This window comes from Pelodiscus sinensis, chromosome 6 (assembly GCF_049634645.1).
Source record: "Pelodiscus sinensis isolate JC-2024 chromosome 6, ASM4963464v1, whole genome shotgun sequence".
NCBI lineage: Eukaryota > Metazoa > Chordata > Testudines > Trionychidae > Pelodiscus > Pelodiscus sinensis.
In genome coordinates this window covers 38730796-38756072 of record NC_134716.1, presented here as the reverse complement: position 1 = coordinate 38756072, position 25277 = coordinate 38730796, and the positions used below count along the sequence as shown (strand labels likewise).

Genomic DNA, 25277 nt, shown 5'->3' with positions numbered 1-25277 from the left:
ACTCTATATGTAGCCTCACTAGTGCTAAACAGATGAAAATAATAATTTATCTTTATCTGCTGGCAATGTTCCTACTAAATGCAGTCCAATATGCCAGTAGACTTCCTGGCAACAAGGGGACACTGTTAATTCATATCCAGCTTCTCATCCTCTGTAATCCTCAAGTCCTTGTCTTCAGAACTTCTGCTTAACTAGTAGGTCCACAGCCCATAGCAGTGCTTGGGATTATTTCATTCTAGGTGGACTTTGTACTTGTCCTTGTTGAACCTCATTAGATTTCTTTTCACCCAATCTTCCAATTTGTCTAGAACACTCTAGACTGTATCCCTACCCTCCGGGATATCTACCTCTCCCTCTCAGTTTAGTGTCATACATGAACTTACTAAGGGTACAATCTGTTCCATCAACCATATAATTAATGAAGATGTTGAACAAAACTGAACCCAGAACCAACCCCGGGGTGGGCCGCTTGATTCTGGCTGCCAACTAGATATCGAGTCATAAATCACTACCCATTTAACCTGACAATCTAGTCAATTTTCTTTTCACCTTATAGTCCATTTCTTCAAGTCATATTTCTTTAACTTGCTGGCAAGAATACTGTGAGAGACTATATCAAAAGCTTTGCTAAAGTCATGATACATCACGTCCATTGCTTTCCCCATATCCACAGAACCAGTTGCATCATTACAGAAGATAAACAGGTTGGTCAGGCTTGTCTTGCCCTTGGTGAATCCATGTTGACTGTTCTTGATCACCTTCCTCTTATCCAAATGTTTCAAAATTGATTCTTTGAAGAACTGCTCCATGATTTTTCTAGGGTCTGAGGTGAAGCTAACAGGTCTGTAGTTCCCCTGTTTCTCCTTCGCTTGTTTAAAGATGAACACTACTTTGCCTTTTTCTAGTCATCTAGGGCCTCTTCCAATCACCACAAATTTTCAAAGATAATGTCTAATGGCTTTGCAATCACATCAGCCAGCTCAGTAGCCTTGGAGGAATTGGATCCAGCTTGATGGATCTGTGCATGCCCAGCTTTTCTAAATAGTCCTTAACCTGTTCTTTCACCATTGAAGACTGCTCACCTCCTTCCCGTACTGTGCTGCCCAATGTATCAATCTGGGAGCTCACCTTGTCTGTGAAGACTGAGACAAAAGGAATATTGAGTACTTCAGCTTTTTCTATATAAAGTGTTACTAAGTTGTCTTCTCCATTCCGTAAAGGTCCTACACTTTCCCTGGCTTACCATTGTTGCTAATATACCTGGGGAAATCCTTCTTATTGTCCTTCATGTCCCTTGCTAGTTGCAGCTCTAATCATGCTTTGGCCTTCCTGATCACAGCTCTGCATGCTCAAGCAATATTTTTATACTCCTCTCTAGTCATCTGTCCAAGTTTCCACTTCTTGTAAGTTTTCTTTTTATATCTAAGCTCACCAAAGACTGTTTTTTTTAAGCCCAGCTGGTTGCAGCAAGCCCAGCTGATACAGCAAGCGATACATCATTCCCTTCTTCCACACTCTACTGCTGCCCTTTAAAGAAAAGAATTAAAAGATCAAAGTCAAACCCCACCCAAATCAAGTGCAAAAGAGAGGTTAGAAGTGGGGATAAAGTCCTGCTCCATTACTTCATACCAAAATGCTGGAGGGCTGCAGTATTTACTTTTAATAATGTAGCTGGCAAATATAGTACATCAGGAATCGGTACCAGAAAAGAGCACTCAATTTTGTAAAAGGGATACAAACTAGTCTGAGACAAGAAAAATCTAATTAGATTTTTAAATCAAGATTTAAACTTAAAAAAATAAGCTGTGTGATCAGAGGACCATAACTAATGAGGAAAGGCTGGGAGTTGAGGGAGAGGAGAAATAGCCTCATTTAAAAATTGGCATAGAAAGTTCCTGTGGCCATGCATTGTTCCAGGGAGGGCAGAGCTGCAGGGCCAAACTGTTCAGCCTGAGTGATAGTGGGAATGAGTAACATTCTTGGCTCACAGTATGGCTTAAAGGAGCCACCTGGGCAAAATGCCCTTGCTAGGATGTGTTCTATGTCAGATGTAGCCTGAAGTAGCCAGAGACAAGTCTGTCTAATTGTACTAATTTAATGAAAGGAAGAATTGGGAGGAATATCCAGGCATGGAAATGCTTTTAAAGCTGACCAATGTAAGATTGAAACAGTCATGCACAATAACTCCCATTGCTCCTTAACTTGGGACAAGTATTTTTTCTGTACAGGGTTCTTTCAGTCTTTGATTTACCCTGACACCTCTTTTGTTTAGACATAAACTGTCCAACAGTTTATAAAATAAATAAAAATAATCATAGGGTTTGAAGATACCTTAGGGGGTCATTGAGTCCAACCCTCTTCTAAAAGCAGGACCAATCCCAATTACATCCATAAAAATGGGAAAGTCGCTTAATTGTTGATTAGCCCAGTCCTGTTCTCCACTTTCAACTGTCCCTCTGTTTTTGTTTCTAGGCTCATCTCACCTGCCCCATTGACTCTTACACCTCTGAGAGTTGTGAGGCTGGTGTTCCAAAACGGGGCCAGAAGAACAACTTCCCTCAAAGGCCCAATTTGATGCTATACTTCCCATTTTAGCTTTGCCTTGTAACAAAGTGCTCAAGTTAACGTTTGTCATGCCTCTGGGATACAAATATCCCTGTGACTAGCTGCATATAAACACCAATATTGAAACTGTGACTTTGGTCTTTCATGGCTCTACATCAGCAGTAGCAGGGTGAGTTAAAGAACATTACTGATCTCAACAGGCCATACATAATACCCCTCAGCATTATAATACTGTATGTATATTCTAAATAATTTCTGAATATTTTACTTCCTAAGTGTACTTTTAATACCCAAAGATATCCTAAAAGTTAAAACATTTCGTTTTCTTCCTTGCACCCTGTCTACAATTTGCTACAGTGAAGTTCTGTGAATTGCAATAGATTTATGTGTTGTTTGAATGGTTGCATGGTAGATTATTTCATTATAAGGTATTCAGAAGGTGTAGAAGAAAGCTGTGCAAATAATAAAGATATTAAATTGTCTGACCAAAAATTAAGATTGGAGCCCTTAGTGTACATATATTGCAGCTCCTACAATATGTGTTGCCAGACTCTTAGTGCTATCATGTAAGGGTTAATGTTACATTTTAAGCCAATCCCCGATCAACAAATCTGATTACAGTTGTCACATAAAAATCTGCCATCTGGGGTGATGCACACGTTTTTCAGTTCCTACGCTATTCAGATCCTACACTTTTCTTGCAATGTCTGGGTATGTTGGCTCTCAACCTGCCCAGTAGTTTGCTGTCAGAACAGTCTGTCCTGAGCTATGATTTCCAGGTCACTGGGAAATATGCTGCGTGATTTCAAGCTCCTGTGCATCCTCAACTGAACGAACTAACAATGTACAGTCATCAGCCAACAGGTGGTCATGAATAGTTGTAGTGAATACTTTGGTGTGAGCCTGAAGTCTTCAGAGATTGAAAATGCAGTCAGCTGAGAAGTGAATAGGTATGGTCAACATGCAATCCTTGAAAGCAACTAACAGCGTCATCAAAAAGTAGATGCTGAACAAGAGAGGAACAAGGACACATCCTTGCTTAATACTAATTGATGGATCAAAAGGTGCTGAAGTTTCTCTCATGTTAAGGACATGACTCTGCATACTATCCTGAAAGGAACAAACTATATTGATAGATTTTTCAAGGCAGCCCATTTGCCCAACTACCTTTGAAAGCCCCTTTCTGTGACAATTCCGCACACCTTGGTCAGGTCAATGAAAATTAAGTAGAGATCCTGATGTTGCTCTCTACATTTTTCGGGGATCTACCTGGTTGTGAATATCAGTCAGTAATGTCTCGACTGGCATGAATCCACACTGACTTGCAGGAATGATGTCATCTGTGAACACTACTTTTAGAGGATGCCGGCCAGGATCTCAACAGCTAGTGGTCATCACAGCATGCGTGGCCACCTTTAATCTTGTATATATGTGGAAGGTCAAAATCCACGTTCAATAGAATTGCTATGGATAGTAATTCCATGCTCCAATAATAAGAAATTAGTGGTAGGGATATATTACCGACCACCTGACCAGGACAGCGATACTGATATTGAAATGCTAAGGGAGATTAGAGAGGCTACCAAAATAAAGAACTCTATAATAATAACGGGGGATTTTAATTACCCCCATATTGACTGGATACATGTCACCTCAGGAAGAGAAGTGGAGGTAAAATTTCTCAGTGGCTTAAATGACTGCTTCTTGGAGCAGCTAGTACAGGAACCCACAAGGGGAGAGGCAATTCTCGATTTAGCCCTGAGTGGAGCGCAGGATCAGATCCAGGATATAACCGTTACAAGACGGCTTGGGAATAGTGACCATAATATAATAATATTCAACATTCCTGTGGTGGGAAGAACACCTCAGCAGTCCAGCACCCTGGCATTTAATTTCAAAAAGGGGAATTACATAAAAATGAGGAGGTTAGTTAAACAGAAATTAAAAGGCACAGTGGCTAGAGCCAAATCCCTGAAAGCTGCATGGAAACTTTTTAAAGACACCATAATAGAGGCCCAACTTAAATGTATACCCCAAATTAAAAAAACATAGCATGAGACCTAAAAAAGAGTCACCGTGGCTTAACCACCATGTAAAAGAAGCAGTGAGGGACAAAAAGGTATCTTTTAAGAAGTGGAAGTCCAATCCTAGGCTGTGTCCAGACTCAGGGGTTTTTTCGGGAAAAGTAGCCTTTTTCCGAAAAAACTTCACCTGCGTCTAGACTGCAGCCGCGTTCTTTCGAAATTAAATCGAAAGAACGCGGCTTTTCTTTCGACGGCAGTAAACCTCATTTCACGAGGAAGAACGCCTTCTTTCGAAAGTGCTTCTTTCGAAAGAAGGCGTTCTTGAATGTAAATAGGGCTTCTTTGAAAGAGAGCATCACGACTCACTGGGTGCTTTCTTTCGAAAAAGCGGCTTGCTCTTTCAAAAGTTCCGCGTGCAGTCTAGATGCTGTCTTTCGAAAGAGGCTCTTTCGAAAGTATCTTTCGAAAGAGCCTCTTTCGAAAGAGGCTTGCAGTCTAGGCATAGCCCTAGTGAGATAAATAGAAAGGAACATAAACACTGTCAAATCAAGTGTAAAAATGTAATAAGAAAAGCAAAAAAAGATTTTGAGGAACAGCTAGCCAAAAACTCAAAAAGAAATAACAAAATGTTTTTAAGTACATTAGAAGCAGGAAAACTGCTAAAAAACCCGTGGGTCCCCTAGATGATCGAGCTATAAAAGGAGCAATCAAGGACGATAAAGCCATTGCGGAGAAACTAAATGATTTCTTTGCTTCAGTCTTCATGGCTGAGGATGTTGGGGAGATGCCTGAATCTGCACTGTCCTTTGTGGGTGATGAATCTGAGGAACTGTCCCAGATTGAAGTGTCATTAGAGGAGGTTTTGGAACAAATAGAAAAACTTAATGTTAACAAATCTCTGGAACCGGATGGCATTCATCCAAGGATTCTAAAAACTCAAATGGGAAATTGCTGAGCTATTATCTGTGGTTTGTAACCTATCCTTTAAATCGGCTTCCGTATCTAATGACTGGAAGGTAGCCAACGTGACACCAATATTTAAAAAGGGCTCTAAAGGCGATCCTGGCAATTACAGACCGGTAAGTCTAACTTCACTACCGGGCAAATTAGTGGAAACAATAGTAAAGAATAAAATTGTGAAGCATGTAGAAGAACATAATTTGTTGGACAAAAGTCAACATGGTTTCTTTAAAGGGAAATCCTGTCTTACTAATCGATTAGAATTCTTTGAAGGGGTTAACAAACATGCAGACGAGGGGGATCCAGTAGATATAGTATACTTAGATCTTCAGAAAGCCTTTGACAAGGTTCCTCACCAAAGGCTCTTGTGTAAATTACATGGCCATGGGATAAGAGGGAAGGTCCTTTCTTGGATTGAGAACTGGTTAAAAGACAGGAAACAAAGGGTAGGAATAAATGGTAAATTTTCAGTTTGGAGAGGGGTAACTAGTGGTGTCCCCCGATGGTCAGTCCTGGGACCAATCCTTTTCAACTTATTCATAAATGATCTGGAGAAAGGGGTAAGCAGTGAGGTGGTAAAGTTTGCAGATGATACAAAACTGTTTAGGATAGTCAAAACAGAAGCAGACTGTGAGGGACTCCAAGAAGATCTTACCAAACTGAGTGATTAGGCAACAAAATGGCCAATGAAATTTAATGTGGATAAGTGAAAAGTAATGCACATCGGGAAAAATAACCCCAACTATACGTACAGTATGATGGGGGCAATTTGGCTACAACAAATCAGGAAAGAGATCTTGGAGTTATCGTGGACAGTTCTCTGAAAACGTCCACACAGTGTGCAGCGGCGGTCAAAAAGGCAAATAGGATGCTAGGAATTATTAGGAAAGGGATAGAAAATAAGACTCAGAATATCTTACTGCCCCTGTTTAAAACTATGGTACGCCCACATCTCGAATACTGTGTACAGATGTGGTCTCCTCATCTCAAAAAAGATATTTTGGCATTGAAAGGGTTCAGAAAAAGGCAACTAAAATGATTAGTGGTTTGGAACGGGTCCCATACGGGGAGAGGTTAAAGCGACTGGGACTTTTCAGTTTAGAAAAGAGGAGACTGGAGGGGGATATGATAGAGGTCTATAAAATCATGAGCGGTGTGGAGACGGCTGATAAAGAAAAGTTATTTATTAGTTCCCTAAATAGAAGAACAAGAGGACACCAAATGAAATTAATGGGGAGCAGGTTTAAAACTAATAAAAGAAAGTTCTTCTTCACACAGCGTGTAGTCAACCTGTGGAACTCCTTGCCAGAGGAGGCTGTGAAGGCTAGGACTATAATAGAGTTTAAAGAGAAGCTAGATAATTTCATGGAGGCTAGGTCCATAAAAGGCTATTAGCCAGGGGATAAAATGGTGTCCTTGGCCTCTGTTTGTCAGAGGCTGGAGAGGGATGGCAGGAGACAAATTGCTCCATCATTGTCTTCGGTCCACCCTCTCTGGGGCACCTGGTGCTGGCCACTGTCGGTAGACAGGATACTGGGCTAGATGGACCTTTGGTCTGACCCAGTACCATTCTTATGTCTTACCTAGGGTATCCTCGAATTCCTGGGAGACTTGCTCTTTCTCCCAAATGGTAATAAACAGGTGAGATGAGACAGCTGCTGGCCACCACCACTCGTCAATAGACTGCCCATCATAGAAAGCTTATGTCCATCATAGAAATCTTTAAAATCATGTATTTTGGCTGCATCTTGAAATTTGGCTGCTTTACATTTCCACCATTCCTCTTTCTTTTGCCATAATTTGACTTGTACCTTCTACTTAGCTTGAATGTATGCTGATTTCCTGGAGGCCTTTTCTTTATCATTGATCCAGGCCAGATGTATCATGTGCATCTTTTTGAGAATTGCTCAGTCATCTTTGTCCTTTTCATCAAACCAGCCCTTGTATTTGTGTTTTTAGAAACCTGGTATTTTAGCAGCAGTTTTATAGGCTGTACGTGAAAATACACTTACTCAGTTGGTCCACTGTGTCTTGAAAATGTGTCCCTATATTACTTTTTTTTGTCACCTTATGCAAAATTGTCATTTTGTGGAAAGCCTCAGTGTATGCATAAAAGTGTACTCTGACTTGTGCAAAGAAGACAATATACCCATAAGAGATCATCAGTGTACAACTGTTCTGCCTCATGCTCCCCCCTGTGGAAGCACATTCCCTTTGTCCAGCAACATCTCCCCTGTACTAGCGCATCATTTTTTGTCAATCACCTTTCCAGGTGTCTCCTGGTTCCACTACAACTCAGTTGTGTCAATGTCTAAGTGACTGTGCATCCATAATCTTGAGCAGAAAAGGCCTGTGGTAGCTCTATTAATGCATTTGGGATTCTTGTTTTGTTTTAAACTTCAGCCTATACTGTAACTAATCCAAGACATGCTAATTTTGATGCTGTTATTTGAAATACACCAAAACACACACACACAATAATGGCTTCACTATTCATAATGTGGGTTGATTACAGTATACATTGTTAAGGGATAGTAGGATATTCCATAATGGACCAATTTTCAGAAATGTAAAAATATAGTTAGTGGAAATTCCCACAGCAGCTGCTCCAACCTCAAAATCTCCATGACATTTTTTTGGTTATGAATGATGTATGAACTAATTGTTTTCAGAATTCCCTTTTCAGAAACAAACCCATTATTATGTTTATACAAGAGTATAAGTAACTATCCAGCAGTCCAAGCTTTTTTTATTTTGCACTCTGTCAATTTATAAATAAAAGGAAAATCAAATTAAATGTGTAACAAAATTCAGTACTGCAGGAAAAAATTGTATGCCAAGTTTTCAGCCAGAAACACATTTTTACATTTAGGATATAGTCTGAAAACATTGACTTTATAATGGAAACACTTATATAGATTTTAACTATAGCTATGGTAACAGATACTTCAAGATTGTAGTTTGGAATTTGTGATCCAAATGTAACAATGGCTGAACAAAACAATATATAATAATGAAGAAGAGGACATTTCTATCAGATCAAATAGACACTCAAGATTTAGCCTGGTCCTGGAGCAATCTGGTTAGCTTAAGGGCTGGGTTCTGTAACTTTAGGCTCCCAATTAATGCAGACTATATGCAAAGTGGCAAGGTCTCACTACTGTGATAAGAAATGTAAGACCAGTTAAATAAGAACTAATACATGCTCATAAAAAAAAAGAATAGAGTGTTAACCTTTCAAAATCCCAAAGATAATCTTGTATCTTTAGGCTACAGTTCATCAAAGTACTTAAGCCTATGCCTAATGTTAAGCTTCAACCTCAATGGAACTACTCACGTGCTTAAAAACCTTGCTGAATTAGGATCTTCATTTCTACAAAAGGAGCACATAAGAGATGCTGGACTTAATGTAGCTGATTTAAAAAAAGGCTTGGTTCAAATCTGACAAAGTTGACGTGCAACAAGACTAGTCGTATCACTTGGAATGCCGGGTCTGTGTAATAACATGCTTGTGAGCCATTTGTGTGAAACCTCTGACTTTACTGTCTGACCTCATGAAAATGTGCATGCATATAGAACTTGGCCTTTTGCTGGCATATGAGCAAGTTTTGCTAATGCCCTGTGTTTCTTTAAGGGGCATGAAAACATAAAACAAAGAACATAAGGGCTTTTGTTGCGCTTGGATAAATTCTGGTCTGAATGCAGGCATCAAGTCATAGATAATTCATCTTTAGAATTAAGGCAGAGGTGATCGATCCTGTTTCGCTTAGTCATGGTAACAAACTTAAGTGCCTTCTTGACATTTAAACCAAATATTGTTGGATGAACTCTTCTAATGGATTTGATATCTGAGGGGAAAATGACAATGATCAGACAGTAGAAATATTCATTATTAATTGTTCCATCATTTCACTGACAGGAGGAGGAGGTAGGGTTGTTTGATTCCAAGGGCAAATTGGAGTTGTGAGGGTTTAAAACCTTCCTGGGGCCCTCTTCTCCCATGACAGGATATCACTATGTCCCATAGAGGAACTCTTATGAAAGTTGATTGGCACAAACTTGTATCAGACCCCGTACCGAACAGCACTGTTCCTGTCATTCTAATTTTCAGTCTATCCTTAAAAAGGAACCAATCCTGAAAAGTTGTTGTTATTATTATTATAGTACAGTAGTGCCTAGAAACCCCATGGTGCTATGCATTGTGTAAGCACATTGTCACACACTTTCTCTCCAAAGAGTTTGCAATCGAATGACCAGATAAAATGTCTGTAGGAGGGAAATGAGAGGTGCTGAGAGGTGATGTGACCTGCCCAAGTTTGCACAGATACTGGGATAAGACATCCTGAATCCTAGTCCAATGACCTAATTTTAAGCAATGTTGCCTCTCAAAATCTCATTGAAATCCCTGGGAGTTGAGGATTCTCAGCATTTCACTGGGAGCCATTCAACACCTTGTACAAAATGGGCTCTAAACTTCTGTGAACTTGCTACCAAAAAAAGATTAATTCAAATGAATGGAAATATTTAAAAGAAAAAAAATATGCCCTGGCTGTGCTAATGTACTCAAAGTTTCTCTTGCTCCCTGCTTGCTGTTTGAAGCAGCTGAGTTAAATATATATGTAGAGAGATTGGCATCCTTCAGGTTTGCTTCTCTTCTCAACTCAAGCTGGTGAACCATCAGCAGAATGTTCACAAGCCTTTCCAAGCTTTTGCCTTGGAGGAGCATGTTCAGCAGAGTTCAGATCTCCAGCAAATAGCTCACTACAGCTTCAGCACTGCTAATGCAAAATACATTAGCTTTTACATTGTAGCAGTAAGAGTGATGGACCCAGAGGTGCCAGGGGTTTTTAAATATTCATAAATTCGCGTAAATATTAAATATGGAAAATAGCAAAGCAGTTAGTTTTTCCTAGACATCAATGAACAACTGAAGAAGAACAAAAGCAGATTGAAAAGAAATAAATTGAGTGCAAGGCCAAGATGACTGACAACAAATTTAAAACTAGAATATTACTGGGGTGAGAAACTAAAAGGAGGACTGCTCAACATTTTTTCAATAGAACTGTTTTCTCTCAGCAATGCCAACGGAATTAAATTGAAGCTTTTGTGGAAATATATCAATTCTGTTGATTTTTTTTTTATGAAAAGTTGTTTAATTTAAATACGTTCAAAGTGCTTTGTATTGATTTACTGATTTGACATCTGAATATAAAACATTAAAAGTTAAAATCAAGCTGTTTGAGAAGACGGTTCCAGTAGTTTCTAAGCAAATGCTCCTTTGCAGGTAATTTTGACCTTTGATTCTGATTTGGGCCTAAGCAATTTTTGAAATGTTAGAATTTTCCGCAGATCAGAAATTATTATTTTAATACAAGTAACTAAAATCTAAAACAACTTTTAAAAAAGTGCAAGTCAAAGAAACTCATGAATCCTGAGTACAAAAACAGGACTGGAGACGATTAAAGTATAAGAAGGAGCATCCTAGATTTTCAAGAGGTATTGACGCCTTTCTCTTGATTTGAGATTCATTTCTTTAACCAAAGTAAAAGTAAAGGGAATAACTGCTGTATATTATTAAAGAAATAGGATTAGATGACAAAGACTGTGTGCTTCTGAGACCCGCTCCCTCTGATCCAGTTATTTTTCCACTACTCCCCTTCTACAGCAGTCCTTGTACACACACATTCTTTCTCTTCCATGATGCCCAGCTTTTCCATGTTATGAATGTTTAAATGTTCTCAGAAAATTGCTAGAGTCAGATTGCAGTGCTATAGTTATTCTGAAACTACTGAATCTTGGGACCTCAGACTCATCTAGTTTGATAGCACTCTGAAATCTTCACATCCAGATCTAGGCATATTTGAAGAAAACAGGCTGGAAAATTTAAAGTAAAAATTGGAGAGTTCTCGGAACTATAATATGTCATATGCTAGAAATCTCACACGTGATTTGTTCGCTAGCAGTCTTGAAGCCTGGAATTTCTGTGAGCTAATCATATTTACCTTCCCCCTTCCCATCCTCCTCCTGTTCTGAAATTTGATTTGTCCTTTTCATATGTGTTCACTTTTTTTTTTAATTGTATCCTTTGGTATATATGCTTGTGACAATTTTCTTCAACTATTTGATCTGAGGAAGTGGGTCTGGCCCACGAAAGCTCATCACCTAATAAACCATCTTGTTAGTCTTTAAAGTGCTACATAGTCCTGTTTTTTGTTTCAGCTACACCAGACTAACATGGCTACTTTTCTATCATTATGATACGAACCAGGGTGCTTTTAACTAAACTACTTTTTTATTAGGTCTTGAGCACAAAACACACATATGCTGTAGCAATAGGTTCAGAACATCTCAAGCAGGGTCATTCCTGGAGGTGTGCGGGGCCTGGGCTAATCCCCCACAGTGCCCCAGGTACAGGGCCCATGGACCAACCCCCCCGCACCACAGGGCACTTACCTCTACTCCATCCTCTCCCACACACCATCCTTCCTCCAAGTCCCACCCCTGCCTTGCCCCCTTGCTGAAGTCCCGTCCCCCGAGCAATGTGAACTGGAGGAATATGGGTGTGTGTGTGAAGGGGGGGCGGGGCTGGTGTGGGGTGACAGCATTGGCAGTGGGAACCACAGTGTCCTGACAGCCTGCTCCACTCTGCCCGGCTACCCTCTCCAAGCCTGCTGCGCCCAACTCCATTACCTCATATATACCTGTGCAAATACACACTAAAGGATGCCTAGGGACACTGTGGGCTGATTTCAGTGTAGAAAGAAGAAAGCTCAGTTTCCACTGACCTCAGCTGGAGCTGTGCCCACCCACTTAAGTGTGGACTCAATTTGATTGTCCCAAGTCGTGATTTGATTTCACAACCATACAGAAATTCTCAGTGCAGCAAAGATGGGACTGCATCACCAAATAACTTTGGGTGTGTCTACACAGCAGCATTATTTCAGAATAATGGCCATTAATCTGAAATAGCAATAGGAGCGTCTACACAGCAATTCTGTTATTTTCAAATAAATTCAAAATAACGGATGGCTTATTCTGACTTCTGTAAACCTCATTCCAGAAGGAATAACGTCATTTCAGAATAGCTCCTTACCAGGGCCAATCAAAATAATTACTCCCCAGTGCCTCCTGGGGCTCTAAATTGAAGTAGCACATCCACATTAGGGAAGCCTGCCTCAGACTAATTTTGAGGCTTCCCTGTAGTGTAAACATGCTATTTCAAAATAAGTGTGCAGTGTAGGCATACCCATAGAGAAAACAGGAGGGCTGTGTCTACACTGGGCCACTTATTCCGGAAAATCAGACACTTTTCCGGAATAAGCTGCAAGCTGTCTATACTGGCCCTTGAATTTCTGGAAAAGCAACGATGCTCTACTGTACAAAATCAGCCGCTATTCTGGAAAAACTATTCTGCTCCCACTTGGGCATAAGTCCTTATTCCGGAACACTGTTCCGGAAAAGGGCCAGTGTAGACAGCCCAGTAGTCTTTTCTGGAAAAAAGCCCCGATCGTGAAAATGGCGATCGGTGCTCTTTTCCGGAAAAGCACGTCTACATTGGCCACAGCCGCTTTTCCGGAAAAAGGGCTTTTCCAGAAAAGCAGCCTGCCAATGTAGACGCTCCTTTTCCGGAAAAACTGAAAACGGAATAGTATTCTGTTTTAAGCATTTCCGGAAATTCATGCCAGCCTATATGTCTTCTGCTCATCAGTTATTGGAGAAAGGAGTGAAGGAAACGAATAGGAGAAAGGCAACTGCTAGCCTGTACTATTTTTAAAGTAAGTAGTACAGGCTTTAGGTGCAAAACCTACCTCTGTGGACTTCATATACCACTTTCCTCTTTCCCTCCATTCCAGGATTCCTTTTCAGTTTAAAATTAAAAACTGAAGCTCTGGTAGTTTATTACACCTGCTTTGCTCTCACTGTGCATAGATGTAATGTCTGTACAAGATGCAAGGCAATGGTGAATCAGGACCATTAACTTTGTAGTGCTGGGTTGGCTCTCAGTTTAGCTTTCAAATTAAACAGAAAGTTTGCAGGATCCCTGACAGGTGGAACATGCAGCTGTGAGAGCTAGCTGTGGACAGAGGAGAAAGTGTCAGCTTACAATTGCCTCTGTGTAAGTCCTGATGCTCTCTCTACCCTAGCTTTGTGAACTCTGACCATTTTTGATTCAGTCCTTAATTGTAACGAGAGCAAAGGTTGCTCTAAGGCAACTTTCTGCTCCCCTGATTCAGGACTGCCTGAGAACAAAATGGAATATTTTACCCAACATGAGCAGAATACAGGCGCTGTATGTTACTCAACAGGACTGAATTCCAGCAGAAACCAGCCAGGCCTGAGTATTAAGTCCACTGGGCCTGAAATTGCCATCTCCCTGAATTCTGTATAGTTATTTACTGGTACTTCAGAACAGAATGTAACATTGACATAAAATGCTACCATTCTAAACTTAGCAGCTGTTCTATGTATGTGTTTTGAGTACTAGAAGCTTTCTCTCAGACTTGTCTACACTTGGAAATTACTCTGGAATAAAGGGTGGTGCAAATTTATAATGCAATAGGTATTCCTCAGTAGCTCCCTATGTGGACATCCTTATTCCAAACTGTTTAGTTTAATCCACTTTCAAAGTAGATACAGTTAAAAAAGGCACTTGTGGTCTGTAATAAGATAGCTTTTGTGGAATAGCTATTTTAGTCAGCTTTCAAGTACAGATAAGCCTTTTGTGATGAGAATAAGGCCTACCCTTTTGCCTGTGTTAGTATTGCAATTAAGGGCGTTAGTTCTTTCTGGCTAGCTGTAATTACATCCTGATGAGAATTAAGTAATTACAGATTTTTTTAATGACTGGCTATGATGAACAAGCCAGAAAGAGCATGACTTTCAGGTCCAAGGATGAGTTAATGGGGCTGGCAGTTAGATTTCCCCCCTGTAAATGGAACAAAGTCTATCACAATAATAACTTTTAATTGCTTGAATATTTTATATACCTGAAAAATGAAGAACACAGGTTAATTGTCAGGCGTCACCTGTGTGGTGTCCTTGCAGGTCTCCTGCTCCATCAACAATGATACCTATTTGGCTGTGTGCATGTGCTCATCTGTGTGTCATGTTGACTTTGCCCAAGACTTCAAGAGATTGCCCAAAGACCACAAAATCAGATAAAGACTAAAGGCACCGAGCCCAGTTTATTGTCAAACAAAGTACAGTAATAGTTGTCAGTAGACTCTTCTGATCCGCTATGCCTATGTACCCTCAGACAATAGACAAGCTCAGTCAACAACAGGATCATCTGTTGCCCCCTAAGCCAGACAAAGACAGCTGTCTTGTGGTACGCTTTCATACACAGATACAAACAAGTTACACATCACTCCTGACATATTGGGTTGCCCCTCTCTGACATTACCTACATACCACCCATTACCTTGTACATGGAGGTTCAATTGCTACTGTCATGCTGTCAGATTAGATAGATATCTGAACTTGGATCACTATGTCTGTTATTTGTGGGGAGTAAGTTGGAACCAAAATGTTTCTTCATGACATGCTCTATTGCAACCCTTTTGAATGTGTTTATAGCCTCTTCATGCAAATCTGAAATGCCCAAAGGATAGAGTAGCTTAGCTATTGGCTACATGAAAGGCAATAAATGAGATTTCCAGAAAGAAACTAACAAGTTATTGTATGTGAACATTAGCATTAATGTTTTATCACAGAAAGGCAGGTAACTGAAACAACAAAATATGACTGAATAAAGATATGTTTATCTCATCCCTGTATAAAAGTATTGATTTTCTCCTAAAATTTGTGATTTGACCAGGGTCCAGAGGTAGGGCATAAGGGAGGGTTATGAACTGCATTTCTATGGGCCATAGATGTTTTCATAGATTTATAGGCAAGTGGGGACAATTAGCCTGACTCAGATAGATCCTTTACTATGAATGAAATGGTTGGGTCGAAGGCTAATTGTGTTTTGCATCTGCCACCTAATAAAATTTCATATCCCTCAGGGTTTTCTTGTGACCAAGATTCATCCCTTCTCTTCATCTCACATTCAAAGAATCCCTGGGAACATAGTCAAGGACTAACATTATGACCTGAGTTTGTCTGATAAATCCCATAAGGAATGAGGAGGGTGTTTTCATTTTAGTCAATCAATTTAAAGCCAGGTTTACATTTTAAAGAGCCTGGGGGTGGTATTTAGGCATGGCTGGGTTTATTAGGGAAGCCACCTTGAGGATTCTGAGAAATGGTCTATGATTGTTATAACCAGGGGGACAAAAATCAGGTCAAACGGAAATTGAATAAAATAATAGAATATTCAGGGAAATCTTATGGGATAGAATCTCCATAGTGATAATTCAGTCCTTTTGTTGGTGCTTCTACTGCACTGTTTGCTGCAACAGATACTTTTACCATCTACCAGGCTTTGAACTGTTGGACAAGCAAATTGCATTATATGTAAAAAACAAAAATTCTGCTGAAGACAAAAGAGTCAGATACTAGCCCATATGCTCTGTCCTCTCTCCACTTAGACTATGCCCCTTTATGTAAAGATGGCAGCTAGAGAGATAGCATAGATTTGGAGGATTATTCTGTAATGTGGGGAAAACATAGCAGCCAATTTTTCGTACAGTTTTTGGATGAAGTATAGTTGTAGCTGTGTCAGTCCCAGGATATTAGAGACAAGGTGGGGGGATGTAATATCTTTTATTGGATCAACTTCTACTGGTGAAAGAGACAAGCTTTCAAGCCACACTTTATACGGCACTGGTGAGGCCATATCTGGAGTACTGGGTCCAGTTCTGGGCCCCCACTATAGAAAGGATGTGGACGCATTGGAGAGGGCCCAGCAGAGGGCAACCAAAATGATTAGGGGGCTGAAGCATATGACCTACAAGGAGAGGATGAGGGATTTGGTCTTATTTAGTCTGCAGAAGAAAAGATTGAGAGAGGATTTGATAGCAGCCTTCAACTTCCTAAAGGGAGGTTCCAAAGAGGATGGAGAAAGGCTGTTCTCAGTAGTGACAGATGGCAGAACAATGGTCTCAAGTTACAGTGCGGGAGGTCTAGGTTGGATATTAGGAAAAACTATTTCACTAGGAGGGCGGGGAAGTACTGGAATGGGTTACCTAAGGAGGTGGTGGAATCTCCATTCATAGAGATTTGTAAGTCTCGGCTTGACAAAGCCCTGGCTGTGTTGATTTAATTGGGATTGGTCCTGCTTTGGCAGAGGGCTGGATTCGATGATGTTCTGAGGTCTCTTTCAGCCCTATGATTCACACAGAACTCTTCAGGTTTGTGAAAGATGCTCACTGCAAAATACAAGGTGGAACAGATTGTTTAGTAGTTAACATATCCTGTAAGGGACCTTCAAGGTAGAATGTCCTGTTAATACATCTGCTTTTATAGGTCTAAAAAGAGGGAGTTAGTGGGCTATGGATGATTGTAATATACTCAGTGTCTCTGTTCAGTCCATGAACTGCAGTGAAAGTGCAGAGTCCCAGCACACTGCCCCCGGGACTGCTGTGGCTCCACCTTCTCTGCCCCTCCTCTGCACCGCAGAAACAGTGCTGGGGGAACCGGCTCTTAAAAAATGGCTCCCCCCAGCACTGGCTCCTGCTCCCCCTCTTGCTGCCTCTGATACTTATTGGGTATTTGATTACTCGACTAGTCGCTTACATCCCTTCACTCACATAGTTGTTATTTGGGACGTTTAGGATAGGGATGTAACCGGTAAGCATCACTCTTATCCATACGCGTGGCACAGTGCCTGGAGTGGCCTGGAGTGTCAGGGGCCAACTGGTGGCCGGCAGCTGTTCTGAGCAGGATGACATGGCAGGACCAGTGCTGCTGGCCAGTGGCTGATCCTCAGGAGTGGGGCACTTACCACCCCATTGTGATAATTTGTAAGTATAACTGCCCCCCATGGTCATTGGTGAGTATAACTTCCTCCTATTAAATCCCGCTGTGGCGGGGCAAGCCAGCCCCGCCCTTTTCTCCACAAGGTTAAAGCAGGCCCTCAGGCCTAGTCCCGCACAATTTGCAGGCCCTGAGGTCTAGTCTGTGGTTAAAGCAAGCCCTGAGGCCTAGTCCAGCACAATCATAGGCCCTGAAGCCTAGTCCATGCCCTGAGGGGATGGGGTAGGGGATCCGGGCCCTCCCTCTCCACCGGACCCCAACCCAGGGCCCTATTAGTGGTGGGTGGTTCCCACCACCGACTCGGCGGGGAATTCTCCCCGAAACGCACCGAGCCCACTGAGGGGTTCCCTGCTCCTTGCCCTGGGTTGCTTCCTACCCCCGCTCTGTGGCCGACGGAGACCCCACCTGGCAAAGTTGGACCGGTGGCGGTGGCAATGTCAGCAGGTCCCGTGTCTGGGGCAGCAGCAAAGGGGTTGTCCACTGCAGCGGGGTGGGCGGGTGGCCCCCTGGAGTCGGTGTTGTGGGCGTGCTCGACCCGGGGATGGTAGCAGCAACAGCAGCGGTCCCAACGACTGGTTCCAGCAGCAGGTCCGGCTGTGGCTATGCAGCTTGGGCCAGAACTCCTTCCTCCCCGGAGGTCAGCCTCAACTGAGCAGCCCGGCAGCCTTTTATACTGAGGCAGCACTGGGAGCATGCCCAGGAGGGCTGTGGGGGAGGGGCATATTCTACAAACAGGCTCTCCTCCCCCCTATTCAGTGCGGGGCAGGCCAGCCCCATCACACCCTCTCTTTCTGGTTGAAGTGAAACAATCACATTCCACACACAGTCCATTGTCCTAGCACAACCAAACCCTGACCTTGGCTTAAGTGAGGATAAGGGGAAAACGCTTAATAAATTTGGTGGTCCTAGCTCTTACCATTTAGGAGGACTTTGTGACAGATTCACAGACAGACTCACAGATAGACAGAGGCACAGATTCTCTAAAATATATAGATTTAGATTTTTATGCTTCCTGATTTATTTTTTTCTTTGGCAGGCTTGCCTTCTGAACTGTGATTCCAATTGTGTAGGCTGCATCCAGGTTGCTTCATTGACATTGTGTAGTTATCAGAAGAGAACTCCTCGGGTTATATTTATTTTCAGTGCATGATATTGTAATTGAAATTCTAGTGTTATTTCTTGGTACATCAGTATTATATAACAGACACTTAGATTAGGTCATATATTTGAATTAGGTTTCAGATAGACAAATTGGGTCAGCCAGCAGTTTACTTTAGTTTTATGCTTTAATTTAGAATTCACTGTTGCCTCAGGCTAATTTGTAAGCATAACCCATGGCAGGGCATAGGTCCCTGTGAATATACACATCTCAGGAATATTGTGACACACGCACAGAAGGTGCCCATTACCCACACAAAGCTTTGTTTCTGAGAAGACTTAACTTCAGTCAGATTACTCAGATGCTCACTGGACTGTAAACCTAAGTCTTTGCAGTATGAGGTTTTACTTCTCTTTTAGGGAAATACCCCAAATATACATAAACCTTGTTCTGTATCTTACTGTTTGTTCCTTATGAATTCTTAATATTTTAGATGACATTTAATTCTGTTTCTGGGTCAAATTCTGAACTCACTTTGACCAGTGTAAATCCAAAATAACTTCACTAGAGTTATTTGAGATTTAATGTTGTATAACTGAGACCCCTGGCAATTTTTGTTGGGGGAGGGAAGAGGGTTCTTAAATCAAAAGTTGTAAAAATAAATGCTAGTAAACATTATCTAAATACATGCCTGGCGCTCATGGGAAATATGGCTGCTCAGCACATTTCATGCTCAGGTCTAATGACTGCACTAGTTTCTGACAACCTTTGTGTGCACTAATAGAAATATTGTAGAAAAAAATCCAACAGCTTATGAAGACAGTCTCTACACCAAAGTACTTTATGGACCCAAGACAGTAACCTTCTCAGTACAGGCAGTCCCCGGGTTACGCGGATCCGACTTATGTCGGATCCGTACTTACGAACGGGACTTTTCTCGCCTCGGAGGACCCGGGCGGCGGGATCGCCCAGATGCACCGCGGTCCCACTGCCCGGGTCCTCCGTGGCTTTGCTCCACATCTCCCTGGGTCTTCCGCGGGGGCCCCCAGTAGACCAGGGAGACGCGGAGCAAAACCGCGGAGGACCCAGGCAGTGGGACCACCCAGACATGCCGCGGTCCCGCCGCCCGGGTCCTCCGCGGCTTTGCTCCACGTCTCCCTGGTCTGCTGGGAGCCCCCCCCCCAGGAGACCAGGGAGACGTGGAGCAAAGCCGTGGAGGACCCGGGCGGCAGGACCGCGGCGTGTCTCGGTCCCGCCGCCTGTGTCTCCCTGGTCTGCTGGGGGGGGGGGGCGCAGCTAGTGCGCCCCCCCAGAAGACCAGTTTTCTTGCAGACGCCTGGGGCAGAGCAGCTGGGGCGCTGTCGGTTGGTCCCGCAGCGCCGCTCCTCGGCGCTACTGGACCAACCCGGCAGCGCCCCAGCTGCTCTGCCCCAGGCGTCCTGATTCAGCCGCTGCTGGTCAGTTTCAGCAGCAGCTGACTTGGGGACACCTGGGGTAGAGCAGCTGGTGTGTTGCCGGGTTGGTCTCTGCAGCTCCGAGGTGCGGCGCTGCGGGGATGTACCCGGCAGCGCCCCAGTTGCTCTGTCCCAAGAGTCCAGATTCAGCTGCTGTTGAAACTGATCAGCGGCTGATTCAAGGAAGCCCGGGGCAGAGCAACTCTGCCTCGGGCTTCCTATAGTCAGCCGCTGGTCAGTTTCAGCAGCGGCTGAATCTGGACGCCAGTTCCAACTTACGTACACATTCAACTTAAGAACAAACCTACAGTCCCTATCTTGTACGTAACCCGGGGACTGCCTGTATTGGCATCCACCAAAGTCACTGGTTTTGGATTCTGCCTGCAAAGAGCAGGTTACAGAACTAAGGCCTATTTTATGATAACATGCATGTTGAAACAAGTCAGTAGAGAAACAATATAGTATAGGGGAAAAAGGAGAAAGGATGGGAATAACAGCGATGAAGTTGCACACTTACATAGCCAAACAATTTACACAAATGTCAAAGTGGACAATAATTGAGGTTTTTAATCCACACTCATTACAAACAAGTGTTAACTTTTAGAGCTGGAGGGGGAAAATTGTTTGGAGGGCGAACTTCCAATCATCTTTCATTTTGTACTGATTAAATATTTGATTTTTTTTTTACAATGTGTTTTACTGAGGTTTAGCAATATCAAACAAACAATAAGCAGGGAAGGCAAACAGAGAAGTATCATCTAGCAATAAAATAATAGCTTCAAATCTTGGGATACAATATTAGTTTACTATTTGTATTTTTTTAAAGGAAAAGATAAATCCCAGAAGAGATGATTTTCTAACTGGCTGAAAATATATGTGAGACTTAAATACAGTTTCATAGAGGTGCAGGGTCCAAACCAACCAATACTCCTATCTGTAACAGAATCCATTTGAGTCCATGGAGATTAACTAATATCATGTAACAGACGTAATTCACTTTATCCTTACTCTGGTAAGGTGACTAGAGCCAGGAAATAAAGTTCAATTTCCTACAAATGGTCACATGTGCCACACTCTTATTACACCATCCATCAAAACCAACCAAACAAACAAACAACAATTCCCTTTAAAGAAAAAATGGTCAGGAGTCTTCATGGGTATGTCTAGACAGGAATTAAATATGTGCCACTGGCCAGAGTAAGTGAGGAGGAAGGGTCATAGCCTAAATATCTACTCTGCAATTTTAGCCTCACAGCCCAAGCTAACTGTGCTGGGCCAATCATGGCTACGCCATAGGTTTTTTATTCTAATGAAGACATACTTCATATGACCCTCATGCCCTGGTTGCCTATGAGAACTCTAAGTAATATGTTTGAAATCAGCATCTTTATATTTAATGCCAGCTATGCCATTGTATCTGGGGTTTCTAAATTAAAGTAAAACTTAAAAAACAACAAATAGTGTGGTAGCACTTTAAAGTCTAACAAAATATGTAGATGGTATCATGAGCTTTCGTGGGCATAGCCCACTTCTTCAGATGATCGGAGTGTTGGATGATCTCTGAAGAAGTGGGCTGTGCCCACGAAAGCTCATGATACCATTTACATATTTTGTTAGTCTTTAAAGTGCTACCAGACTTTTTGTTGTTTTTTAAGTTTTTACTATTACAGACTAACTCAGCTACCCCCTGAAGCTTTTTTGTACATTAAAGTAAACACTTTTTACTTCCAAATGGACAGTAAAATAACTGAGAGCAGAATTTGGCCTAAGGTATGCAGGGGTGAAAATAACTTACATTTCGTATTGCCACCCTCACCCTCATGGGGAATCCAGGGCAGGGCATTGGGGGGGGAGATGGGAAGGGAGGGGTTACCATACAAAAGTACCTGTAAGAAGCCCCCCTGCACTCAACCCCACACTTAAAATTAAGGCAGGGGATTAGAGCAGGGGTGGGCAGTAATTTTTGCAGGGGAGACCCTTAATGAATTTTGGTACGTGGCCACCTGGAAGGGGTAGGACTGAGGACTAGCCTCACCCTAGAGTTGTCTGGGGCCAGAAACTTTGAAGTAAATACATAGCAAAGAGCTTATGGCTCCAGCCCCTGCTGGTGTACCACCGTTACTAGGAGCCATTTAAATAGGATTCTGCTGCCGTAGCCACCTCTTGGAAATTTGGTGGCACAGACAGCAGGATATATTGTGTTTTAGCGTAAATAACCCATGGGTTATATACATTTTTGCAAACCCCGCCTCCCCCCCAGCTGGATATACAAGTTTATTTTTACTCGCCTGCACTGTGCTCTCTGTTCCCCCCTCCTGGAAGAGGATGGGTTGTGCCTGGCTGCGGCTGCGCAGAGCCTGGGCACAAGGGCGGCTCCCCTCCCACAGTTTATCCTGGAATACACAATTCCTTAAAGTCGTGAATACAACCCATGGGTTACACACGTCCGCAGGTTATCTAAAACTTTTTTACACGTTCAGGAAAAACCGCGGGTTATGCACGGGTGCGGGTTATACATGACTGTGGGTTATATATGCTAATTTACGGTAAATAGAAAGCAGCCAGATGCAGTCCACGGGCTGGATCAAAGTATTAGGTGGGCTGGATTCAGCCCCCGGACTGCATTACCCCAGCTCTGGATTAGTGTGTCTGTGTAGGGGGTGGGGGTGGCAGTCAGGGTAGGGGGTTGAGGTGAGGGGTGCAGGAATCCAGGTAGGGGACTAGGGTAGGCATGCATAGGATGGACTGCAGGAAGAGAGTGTCGGGACTGAGGCAGTCCCTGTTGTTGGTTCTGCCCCACACTGCGCCTGTCCCTGACCAAATGGGGGCTTTGGGTACAGTGCCTATAGGCACAGAAAGAGAACTATAGCATTGAGGGGGTGCTGCAGCACTCATGGGTCCCTTGGATGCTTCAGGCTTTGCTTCCAGCCTCTGCTCTAGATATATGTGTGTGTATGTGTGTGTAACAGAGCCCCACGTCCAGATGGCCTCTTTCTTAGCAGTGTGCTGCACGGGGGCACCCCAAATTCATTTCACCTTCAAAGGTAGGGAGCAAATTACAATTTTTCTCTTTGGGTTGTGAACTGCTGATGTTTTGGAGAAGCTATTCATATGGAACTGGGCCCCAGGAGAAGATTTATCCATATATTTATGAATACTATTCTCCATGCGTATTCTTGAGCCATATCCAGGTCCCTGTAAACTTGTGTAGCTCCATTTACTTCAATTTACAACAGCTGAGGATCAAGTATATTATATTGTGTTACCTGCAAGAATATTTTCTTTTACCGAGGTTTGCTCTGATAGATATTCTGACTTTCTATCTGTTTTCTGCACTGACATAGGTCTTCATCTATTCCTGGTTTCTCTAGATATAGCTACTATGTATTTAATACAGTGGTAAGTATTAAAACCTAGATATTTATTGTCACTAGTACTTACATTTAACTGAGGTATTTCCCATTGTAATCATAAGGAATGCAACAGATATCAATGTAAGGGCACATACGACTTTGTGGAAATATTGGTTTTTACCAGTGTTCTTTAGTGAAAGAATAATAAAACCTTTAAATCACGTAGTAAATAGTTCCAGTATTAGTCAAGAAATGTTGAGGTAATTAAAGAAGTGGCACACACATGGATATCAGCATAATCTGAGATGGGCTTCAGCTGTGACCAGGATCTAGATGTCTTGGAATTTTGAATTATGAGGATGTGTAATGCAAATATTATGAGCTTATTTTTTCAGTCCCATTTTATATTTGCTGGTACAACTTGTACCCACCATTAACTGCATCTGTAATTAATTGCCTGCACAAATGCTAGCATTTAGCAATTTGTGATAACTACCCAAATGCACTCACAAATCAGGCCTTTAAAAGACTAAATGTTGGCATTTCTGCTAGCAATTAATTGTGGATGCAAAACTGCCTCTATAAAAATCAAGCTAGGTTTAAAAATTTGGCTTTATTTAATAAACTGTATCAAATGTGTGGTTTGAGCCTCATCCCATTTGAAATCAATGACAAATTTAGTATATGTTGCACTTCCCTAATTCTGGACTTTCTGGTCCAGCAACATCTGTAGTTTGGGACAACAGATGTTCCTGAGCCAGAGAACCCTGGTGGCTGGGAGCTAGGCAACGGAAGGGCAGTAGCTGGGAGCCTTGACAGGCAGGGCTGGCAGCAGCCCATCAGGGGAGCCAAGGCCGGGACTGAGGCTCTGAAGCAGCCAAACAAGGGATATGGGGCTGGGGCTGCACAGCAGCCTGGCAGGCAGCCAAGCTGGAGCCAGTGGCAGGCAACCTTGCCAGAACTGGCAGCGGGATAACTGGCTTGGGCTGGAAGCCTAGCCACCAGGTGGCTGAGGGGCCAGTGGCAGGGGATCTCCCCTGGTCCAGCAAATCCCCTTGTTTGGGACCAGTTAGGTCCCAAGGATGCAGGACCAGGGAGGTTCAATCTGTACTGACTTTGGTGGGAGTAAGATTTTTGTTATGAATAAATACATGGCCTATATAACCTGATTTACTTTGATTCGTGCCTTTTTCTTTTTTAGTCACTTCAGATATGGTTGCATCAAAAGCATAGATTTGCTTGGTTTTTAAAGCATGAATGGGCAATAATGTGTACAAATCAATTATTTATATTCTAAGGAGGAAATAGACAATGCCTCTCCTCAATCCTGAAAAATGCTATTTTATTCAAATCATCAGGCCAGGTAATTATTGTAAGATCTTACCTTTCTGACTTTTTCCCTGGGATAGATGGCTGAGTTAGATAACGGGTTAGATATGTTCTCCTCAGAAGGTCACTTGAAAGACTATGTGTTTTGATGCTTAGCATGCACATGCATAGTGGGGATTCTTTGATTAGTATAATCAGTCAAGCCTGTATTGCAATAGCTAACTTATTGCTCTCCAGGGCATAGCTGGCTCCCAGAGTGATCCTAAGGCCACCCTACAAGCTCAGATTGGCCCAATGAGTCCACTCCAAATGTTTGCCTTCCTGATTTCGCAGGGGAGCAATGGCCGGCTACTTGAGGCTTGTAGCCATAGCAGCACAAGGTCTTCTCAATGTGTACCATGCCTGCAGCTGTCTTCAACCTGCACTCACTTTCTATTTCTTCTCCACGTCCATTCTAGTTTCTGACTCCTGCCTTTGACACTTGGATACACCCTGCCTATGAGACTGGCTTACTCTTCAGTGTAGGCTTTGCCTTCGGACTTCAGTTCTAATGATCAGCTTGACTCCTTGCCCT

General features: G+C 42.5%; 1 long non-coding RNA gene across 1 annotated transcript in view; it reads left to right on the top strand.

The window, feature by feature from the left end:
• The window catches only part of LOC142829848 (uncharacterized), an 85509-nt gene extending 82463 nt beyond the window's left edge, over positions 1–3046 (top strand). Inside the window, exon 3 of the long non-coding RNA XR_012904709.1 lies at positions 2473–3046. This is a non-coding gene — a long non-coding RNA (uncharacterized LOC142829848). The remainder of the gene's footprint in view (positions 1–2472) is intronic.
• Positions 3047–25277: the final 22231 nt, after the last annotated feature.